Raw genomic sequence first — 9,983 nt, forward strand, 5'->3', positions numbered from 1 at the left:
GGATACATTTCGGCAATGTATCGGATACATTTCAAACAGAATGCTCACTACCCAACCATGTATCGATACATGAGGAAAATGTATCAATACTTTTTCCCCTGGGTGCTCTCTGCTTTAAATTCATTTGGACAATGTATCGATACATGTTTATCTTTGATCAAATCTATCGATGCATCCTTACATGTATCGATAGAATTACTCTAAACCAAAAATCCAAGTTTAACACCTTAAAATCATTCCCTGTTAATATTACACCTCAAATCATTCACTTAACTTAATCCCATGCACATAAATTCACAAACATAACATCAAACTTAGATCAAAACCTCAAGTTATGGGATTTATCACATATTTCCTAAGTATTTTGCCTAAGTGTCAATATACACATTCTCAAACACTTAACGAACAGAGCATACCATCAAAGTCCTTGAAGTACCATATATTTCATAATTCATTCTTTATTAACTTAATTTACACCAAAAAGTGGGGGTGTTACAATAAATACATGGGAGGAGTTCTTGAAGGAGCTTTGACAACAATTCTATCATGAATATGCCAAGGATAAGGCAAGGGGAAGTTACAAGGGCTAGTTTAAAAGGGTAAAATACGAGAGTACATGAAGTAGTTTTTTGATTTAGTATTACAAGTAGGGGCTTTAAGTGAGCAAGAATCCCTTTTTTCTTTTATGGATGTTTTGGAGCCATGGACGAAGTAGAAGCTTGAATGTAGAGGTGTGCAAGACCTTATGCGAATCCTAATAATGGTTAAGGGTCTGGTCGAGTTCCATTTATCCCAACTTAAGAAGAAAGGCAATGGTGGAGGTGAAAGTGAAAGTGGGTCAAATGAAAAGGTCGAGGAAAAGTTATTATGCCACCAATTAAAGGTAGTCGTCAAAGGGAAAGGCAAGAAAATGAAGCCCACCAAATGTTTCTTGTGTCAAGGACTACATTAAACAAATGACTACCCCAAGTGTAACAAGCTTATGGCTATTTTGCTAAAGGATCTAAGCAACAATAGTGGTGACCAATATGTAGAAGGACTTGAGGAATAGTAATAGCTATGAAGCTTAGTGTTACACAAGGAAAAGGAGACCCATCAAGTAACCCAAATAGCTTGAGAGAAAAGTCAATACAGTGGCAGGTAGTTCTACCATTCACAACTAACAAAGCGTAAGAAAAAACTAAGGTTGAGTAACATCGTGTTGCATTAAAGGGAGTAATAACAAGTGACAACATAGTGTAGTAACGTGTGAGAAAGACCACGATCAATGGCAACGAGACCACCGCAATCAATAGTTAGAAGGGCTAAGATACCTAAGTATGGGCGTGGAATTGTTGAGACCAACCAAGCACTTATTAAACCAAAGGGTTGAGGAAATGTTAGACTGGTCCACAATAGGTGCCCAACGAGACAGTACGTGCGAGGTGTGCATAAGACAAGAGTGCCAAGATGGTGATAAATAAGGGATCAACATGCAATGAGACAATATGTAGGACAAGGGTCCATGAGGCAAAAACATGCGAAGGTAGTGCATAAGACGAGGGAATCCAAAGTAAGAGTGCATAGAGCAAGGTTGTTCAAGGCAAAAGTGTGTGAAAAGATGACGTGCTATGCAATAATGCATGGCATAAAGGCACTTATCTCTCGACAACAAGGGCATTATTGGATTGAGTGGGAGAGGATGTCTTAAGTCAAGCAATTAATAACTAGGTAGGCCAACGACCAGGTAAGCTGGCAACAAAGATAGACCATAGCCCAAGCACACTAGTAGTTGAGGCAAACCAACCGGTTGGCTTGATAAACAGAAGGTCTAGCTCCTCTACGTGCTAAGGGGTAGAAGTGTTTGAACACTCTTTTAATGTAGATAGGATGATGTATTCTAAATTTAAAGGTAGATATAGTGAACATTCAAATTTAAATGATGTAGGTAAAATGAACATTAAAATTTGAATGCCTTAACCATTTATTTTAAATTTAAATTATAGATAACCTTGATTAAAGTGCTAGTCATGTGTATAAATATGCATCCTATGTTCATTTGTAAGGCACACCAAGTTTGAGAATAATAGCACATCGTTTTAATCTTTCTTCTCTTTATATTTCTCTTTTACTTTCTCATTGCCCATTGTAAGTTGCTTCAAAAATCTTAAGTTCTTGACTGGTTTTGGTTTCTAGGTTGACTTGGGCAAGGTGTGAAGTGAGTTTTAGGGTTTAAGGATATACAAGGTTGATCTAAAGTCTAGGCACATGAAACTTACACATATAAAGAAATTTAAGTTTTTGTTATGAATATATGTGAATATCCATTATATTTCATAATATCCAATATATCTCTCATATCCAATATACATATTTATGTTGGTACATCCCTATCTCCTAATTTCATTCAATCTATGTACATTCTTATCTATTAAGTTCATCCCCTCTATTTATGTGAATTCATTTCCCTTCCATCTATGTGTGCTTCTAAATAGAAGCATTATAGTTGATGGTTAATATATTGGAACAAGTAATGAAATAAAAGATCTTCTTACATTCCTACTGCTTCTTTCTAATACTCTATTTCAAAGTTATGTTTCATAACACGTTATCAACACGAGGCTCTAACCAACTAGGAAGGTAATTTTTTTTAATTCTTCAATCATTTAGATTTTAATTTTGTATACCGTCCAATCGACCTAAAGCCATCAACGGACCTTAAGCCTATTTTTGTCTCTTGAAGTAGCGGTGGATCTCTAAAAATCCTTGTAGTTGACACTTGAAGTTGTCAATACAAGTGCAAATGGTAATCACCAAGAAAAAGGAATATGCCTATTTACTTGATAGGGCAATAACACATACCATACTTTATAGCAAGCACTTTTTCTCAAGTGTGACATTATGTAAGGCAAATGTCCATGTAATATCAATTCCCTTTGAGATTATTGATGGATCCAAAAAAGCCACAATTTTTTTGCCAAATGGCACCACCTTGAATGTCGAGGATGTATTGCTCAGCAAAAGATCGAAGAGAAATCTACCTAGCTTCAAAGATGTACGCCCTAATGGATACCATCTTGAGACAATTTATGAACAAAATAAGGAATGTTTCTACATCATTTCTTATAAAATGGGCTAGAAAACCATCCATGAGAAGCTAAAAGCTTCAACTATAAGATTGTATTGTGTCACTATTAGAGCTGTTGAATCCTACGCTACCATGTCCTAGAAACTGGTAAATCCCAATGAGTTTGAACATTGGCATGATCGCTTGGGTCACTCAAGAGTTACAATGATGTGTAGGATAATCCAAAATACTAGAAGACACCATTTAAAGGATCAAAAGGTTTTGTTGTCCAAAAATTAAACTTGTGAAACTTATTTACAAGGAAAGCTCATTACTAGACCTTCTATGACAAAGGTGAATCTCCAATCCCCTTTATTCTTGCAAAGAATCCAAGGTGATATTTGTGGACCAATACAACCGACAAGTGGGTCATTACTATATTTCATGGTATTAATGGACACATCCTGCAAATGGTCTTATGTTTGCCTATTATCTATGCATAGCGTCACTTTTGCACATTTACATGTGTAAATTATAAAGCTTTGAGCACATTTCCCTAATTATCCAATCAAGAGCATAAAGATGGATAATACTAACGAATTTACATCAAAAAGCTTTGATGTATATTGTACTTTACTAGGAATTGAGGTTGAACACCCAATTCCACATGATCATACTTAAAACAGTTTGGTAGAATCCCTGATTAAACACATCCAAATTATCACTCATACTTTATTATTGATGACAAAGCTCAACTATTCAGCATGGGGTCATGCTGTTTTACATGCGGTGACACTAATTAGATTATGCCCCACAACTAGTCTCCTGCAATCTTTCATGCAATTGGTTCTAGGCTATGAACTAGACATTTCACATTTACACATTTTTGGTTGTGTTATGCAAGTGCTCGTAGCACCACCAAAAAGGACTAAAATCGATCCTCAATGCCGTTTGGGCATTTACGTTGGGTTTGATTCACCATCCATTATTACATTCTTGGAACTAATGACGAGTGATCTTTTCACCTCCAGATTCGCGGATTGTCATTTTGATGAAATAATGTTTCCATTTATTGGGATACTTAAGGCTTCCATGGCTGAGAAGTAGAAACCAGTTGAGATTTTCTCATAGAATAGGAAAAATCTATCCCATTTAGACCAAAGAACTCCTAAATGTGAAAATGAGGTGCAACGTATAATCCATTTATAGGCTATTGCCAATAGACTTCCTAGCGCATTTAATGATGCTGCCAAGGTTACAAAGTCTCATATTCCAGCTAAGATTGCTGTTCTTGAAGAACAACCTAAAATGGATCAAAATGGCTCATGCTTAAAGTGTGGAAGATCGATAGGACAAAAGACATTGTCCCTCGAAATGAAGAGAGAGGAATTCGAAATCCACTCAAGAAGAGCCTAGTGTTGAGCTTGCTCCAAGAGAGCTTATTGCCCCTAAAGAGGCATGAACCCATGAAAAGACCATCGACCTTAAGAATATTGAGATTTCCATTACATATTGTAATGAGATTTGGGATTGAAATGACATAATCATCGATGATGCTTTTCCACCCTTCATTGCTCATGAGATTGTAAACAATGATTATGAACCATAGTCCATTATTGAATATCGTCAAAGGCAAAATTGACCCAAGTGCGAAGAAGTAATTTAGGCTAAATTGGCTTCCCTAGCTAAAGAAGAGGTTTTTGGGCCTGTAGCTTGAATCCTTGACAATGTAAAGCCCATTGGATACAAGTGTGTTTTTGTCCGAAAACGAAATGAGAAGAACAAGATCGTGAGGTGTAAAGCTCAACTCATTGCCTAAGGTTTCTCTTAGAGACCTAGGATTGATTATGATGAGACATATTTACCTGTGATGGATATAATTACCTTTTGTTTCCTTATTAGACTAGCAGTTTCCAAAAAATTGGAAATGCGTTTTATGGATGTTATGATCGCATATCTATATAGTTCATTAGATTTTGATATTTATATGAAAATTCTTGAGGGATTCAAAATGCCTGATGCATACACTCCCCGTAACTTATTTTTAATAAAGTTGTAAAGATCTTTGTACAGGTTAAAGCAATATGACCGCATGTGGTATCAACGCTTAAGCGAGTACCTAATTAAAGAAGGGTACAAAAATCATTTTATCTGCCTATACATGTTTATTAAGAAATCGAAAATCAAATTTGTTAATTTACCAGTTTACGTCGACGATATGTATTTGATTGAAACTCTAGAAGAGTTATATAAAACTGCTGAATATTTGAAAAGGGAGTTTGAAGTTAAAGATTTAGGTAAAATCAAACTTTGTCTTGGTCTAGAGCTTGAGCACAAAGTAAATGGTATATTTGTCCATCAGTCAACATATATCGAGAGATCACTTAGACGTTTTAACATAGATAAGGCTCACCTGTTGAGCACCCCTATGGTTGTAAGGTCTCTTGATTCCCAAAAGGATCCGTTTTGTCCTAGAGAACTTGATGAGGAGATACTTGGTCCTAGAGTACCATATCTTAATGCAATTAGGGCTTTGATGTACTTGGCACACTGTACAAGACTAGATATTGCTTTTGTGATAAATTTGTTTGCACATTTTAGTTTTGAGCCAACCTGGAGACATTGGAATGTGATAAAACATCTCTTTCGTCATCTCCGAGGAACCATAGATTTGGGATTTATATTATTCTAAGGATTCTACTGACTCTGATTTAGTTGGATATGGTGATGTGGAATATAAATCTGATTTGCACAAGGCTTGCTTTCAAACCAGTTAATTATTTGGTAAAATGGCACTGCCATTTCTTGGTGCTCTACTAAGCAAACACTAATAGCTACATCTCCCAACCACTTCGAGATTATTGCTTTATATTAAGCTGGAAAGAGTGTTTGGTTGCTATCCATTATAACACATATTAATACTTCTTGTTGTTTAACACCAATTACAAATTTCTCCCACTATAATTTATGAAGATAATGCTGCTTGCATTGCACAAGTTAGGGGAGGATATATTAAAGGTGATGGGACCAAGCATATCTTGCTGAAATTTTTTTACACTCAGAACTCTAGGAAAGTCGACAAGTTTGTGGTAAACAGATTTGCTCTAGCAATAATTTTGCAGATCTTTTTACCAAATCATTGCCAACATCAACATTTAAGAAATTAGTATATGTCAAGCTCAGCTTTACAATATGTTTATTATGCCATTCTTAGATAAGAATGCATGTTTGCTTACTTGGGTACCTCGAAAATCGTTAAAGGACGACAATATACCAAATGGTACAACCAAGTTGATTTAAGCCTTGAACTAGTCCAATAGAGATTTTAAGACGAAATTGAGAATTTTAAAACCCCAGAATGATTTAAAATGGTGATTCAGAGTTCGATGACCGATTTGGAGTCAAATTGGAATTTTCATGACCTAGGGGCAAAATGGTCATTTTGCCACTCGAGGTTAAGATGTGAGTGTTGGATGAAAATTTTGACTAAGATTGATCATTTGGAGTATAATTTGAGTTTGAGAAATGAAGAATTTTAATTTCAGCATTTTTTCGAGGATAAGGGCAAAATAGTCATTTTGCCACCCTAAGGGCAAAATTGTAATTTTACACCACCCAACACTTGTCCAGCACATGAATTTTAACCAATATTATCATGGATAATTGAGGAAATTTAAGTGGTGGAGAGAGATTGCTTAATGGGTAAGTATGACCCATGGACCAATGGAATGGTGACATGTGTCAAATTTTCATCCATTTATTATTTAACTTATAAATTAGCACAAAATCAGCCCATTTCTCTTCATATGGCCGGCCAAAGCAAGAACAAAGGAAGAAAATAAAGAACAAGAACCCTAGGGTGAAAATTCAAGAGAAAATTGGTGGATTTCAAGTAATCAAGCAATCAAAGGTAAAATTTCTTGATTTTGACTTGTGATCTGCCTTTCCCATATATTCTTTTGCATTTTCCATGGTTGAATCACAAGATAGTATGAAGGATAGTGTGCTGATCAAACCCTAGGAGAGAGAATTTGATGATGATTTAGATAGATTTTTAAGATATATGGATGTTTTTAGTTGTTTATGGTGTTAAGTGTAAGAATTAAGCTTGAAATTCACATATTCCTCATGAGTTCATCATTGGCCGAATCTTCTTTGTAGAGTGTTGATGGTGGATTTGATTTTATTTCAAGTGCATTGGTTAGGAAATGATGAATTATGGTGAAAAAATCAAGTAGGAAAAATCATAGTGTTGATGCATTCACCATGACCGAAATTCTCAAGAAGAAATGTGAAGATGATTTTGCTAAATTTTATGCTATTTGACTTGTGTTTGATGGTTTGGAGAATTGGAAGAAAAATGGAGTTAATTGGAGTTAAATTGGACGTATTGGCCAATTAATCGAGTGATAGATCGAATTAGGCCAATACCATTTTATTTAGGTACATAATTGAATTTATATTGAACACCGTATTTAGATAGTTGCCCAAGTATTTCACATCCCATTTCATGCATTAGTATAAAGCCTGAATTGGTTTTACAATGGTTTAGCACAAATGTAGTAAATGGCTTATTATGCATTATGTCTAGGTGATGAGCTTTCTGGCAAAAGTAAAGAGATAGTACCTGAGGATCAAGAATCGAAGTACTCGAAATTCGACTCCCGAAATAGTGAGTAACCTTACTATCGTCTTAATCATCTAAAGTGGTTTTATCCGATTTTGTGATTTTATGAAAAATGAGTTTGAATGGTAAATCTTTATGTTTTATAAGCAAAATGGGATTAAATGAAAATGATTTTATAAAATTATCTTGAAATTGAATGATGGTTTTGAAAATGGAGTAATTGGAGACTAATTGCAGTGTTATAAATCATGGTTTAAATTGAATGGCTTATGATAATATTTGCATGAATGGCTGAATTGGTATTTGTGTTGAAAATGTATGAACTGTTAATTTGCCTTGAGAGGCTGTAAAATAAAATAATTGCCATGTCATGCTATTGCAAATTTTATTATATGGTGGGTTATAAATTGGTAGCTGCAGTGGACGGGTTCTGTGGACCAGCCTATTAGAGGGGCACGGTAACCCTATTATATTCATACCTCAGTATGAGAGGCGCGGTTGGATAACTCCTGAGGTTAAAACTTTAGAGTTCACTTCATGCCAAACCACCACGTGAGGGTGAACTCAGCTAACGCCAAGGAACAACTATGTTTTCAAAATAAAAACATGATTTATACGTACATAACTTTTTAACAACCTTAGCGGACTCGGTTGGGATAGCCCTCGGCCAAAGTATCCCTGATAACTGAGTATGAGAATGATTTTGGCACGAGCCAAACTTTTTAGGAAATCATAAGCCTCATTGTTTACTTTGGTGAAATGAATCTATTTTATCTTCTTAAAATGAGTTCGAAATGCTGTGAATCAATTTTATGTTAATCTATTTTATCTGTCTCCATTTACTCAACTTTAGATATTTTAGATGGTATTTGTTTACTCACTGGGATTATATAATCTCACCACCCTCCTTTCCACTCATTTTAGGCTCAGGATAGTCTATAGATAGCTCATTTCGTTGAGGGCTACAGTTGGATTTGCATCCTTAAAAACTATAGGTTTACTGTTTTTTATACGTTTGGTCGTTTGTGGGCCCACGTGTCACTGTAAATTAAATTTTATACTTTGGTTATCTGTATTACAGTATGTATGAATTTATTTAGCTTTTACACCACAAAAATTATTTACCGGTAACTCTATAAATATTGTTTTATAAGAAAATAGAATATTTTATTGAATATTTTTATTATATTCAAATAGTTATAATTTCACTTTAAATGAATGTTTTAGATATCTAAACTTATTTTTGATTATGAAATATGTGTTTTTCACTTGCGTACTACATTTTAGTTGGTTTCAAGATTTTTGAGAAAAAATGACCAAAATGGCCATGTGAGAAAAAAATTATTTTTCTATTGTTTTGATTTGAAAATAGTTTCTAATCTCTCAAAACATGATACTTAACAACTGTTGCTCATAAGGGATGCGAAAATTGATATTAAAGCCTTACGAGGTTCCAGTTGGCATTCTTGGCAATGAATGTCTATCGGGACGTTGCGACGGTTGTCACGGGCTCGAGGGGAGTATCAGGTCGTGACAGTATATGGCATTGGAATGTGGAAAGTTAACAAGATGCAAGATTAATTTGCCCTTTGGAATGGCAATATGACTCAATTGAAGGGGAACAATTATAGACCATGCATTGTACTTTTTTCTACTTTTGACCAATTTTTGTTCCACTGGGTTTTTGCGGCTTAAGATTTTTAATGAAGCAATATAATGGACATTCAAGGGATAAACCCTATAAGTGGCAACATGGCTTAATTGAGGGTTAGCAATTATGGACCATGCACTATACTCTTTTTTCTTTTTGACTGGTTTTTGTCCCGTTGGGTTTTTTCGGCTTAAAATTTTTAATGAGACAGTACAACGGATATTCAAGGGGGAGTGTTATAGATATATGTGAATATTCATTGTATTTGATAATATCCAATGTATCTCCTATATCCAATGCACATATTTATGTTGGTACATCTTTATCTCTTGATTTCATTCAGCGTATATACATTCCTATCTACTAAGTTCATCCCCTTTATTTATGTAAATTCATTTCCCCTCCATCTATGTGTGCCATAAATAGAGGCATTATAGTTGATGGTTGATAAACTGGAACAAGACATGAAATAGAAGATCTTCTTACACTCATATTATTTCTCTTTAATACTTTCTTTCAAAGTTATATTTCACGACAATTTTGTTACAAAAAAAAAAATCTTTCTGTAGTGTACAATTTTTTTGGTAATAGGCGTATAGATATCACTTTTCATGTTGAATTCAAATTAAGTTGGGCGCCCAAGTGGGCTAACTTGACCC

General features: G+C 34.8%; 1 long non-coding RNA gene across 1 annotated transcript; it reads left to right on the plus strand.

Moving 5' to 3' along the window:
* LOC108660801 lies at positions 7,682-9,666 on the plus strand. Its single transcript, XR_001926493.1, has 2 exons — positions 7,682-7,718; positions 9,092-9,666. It is a non-coding gene; the product is annotated as an uncharacterized LOC108660801 (long non-coding RNA).

This window comes from Theobroma cacao, chromosome 2, assembly GCF_000208745.1.
Source record: "Theobroma cacao cultivar B97-61/B2 chromosome 2, Criollo_cocoa_genome_V2, whole genome shotgun sequence".
Taxonomy (NCBI): Eukaryota; Viridiplantae; Streptophyta; class Magnoliopsida; order Malvales; family Malvaceae; genus Theobroma; species Theobroma cacao.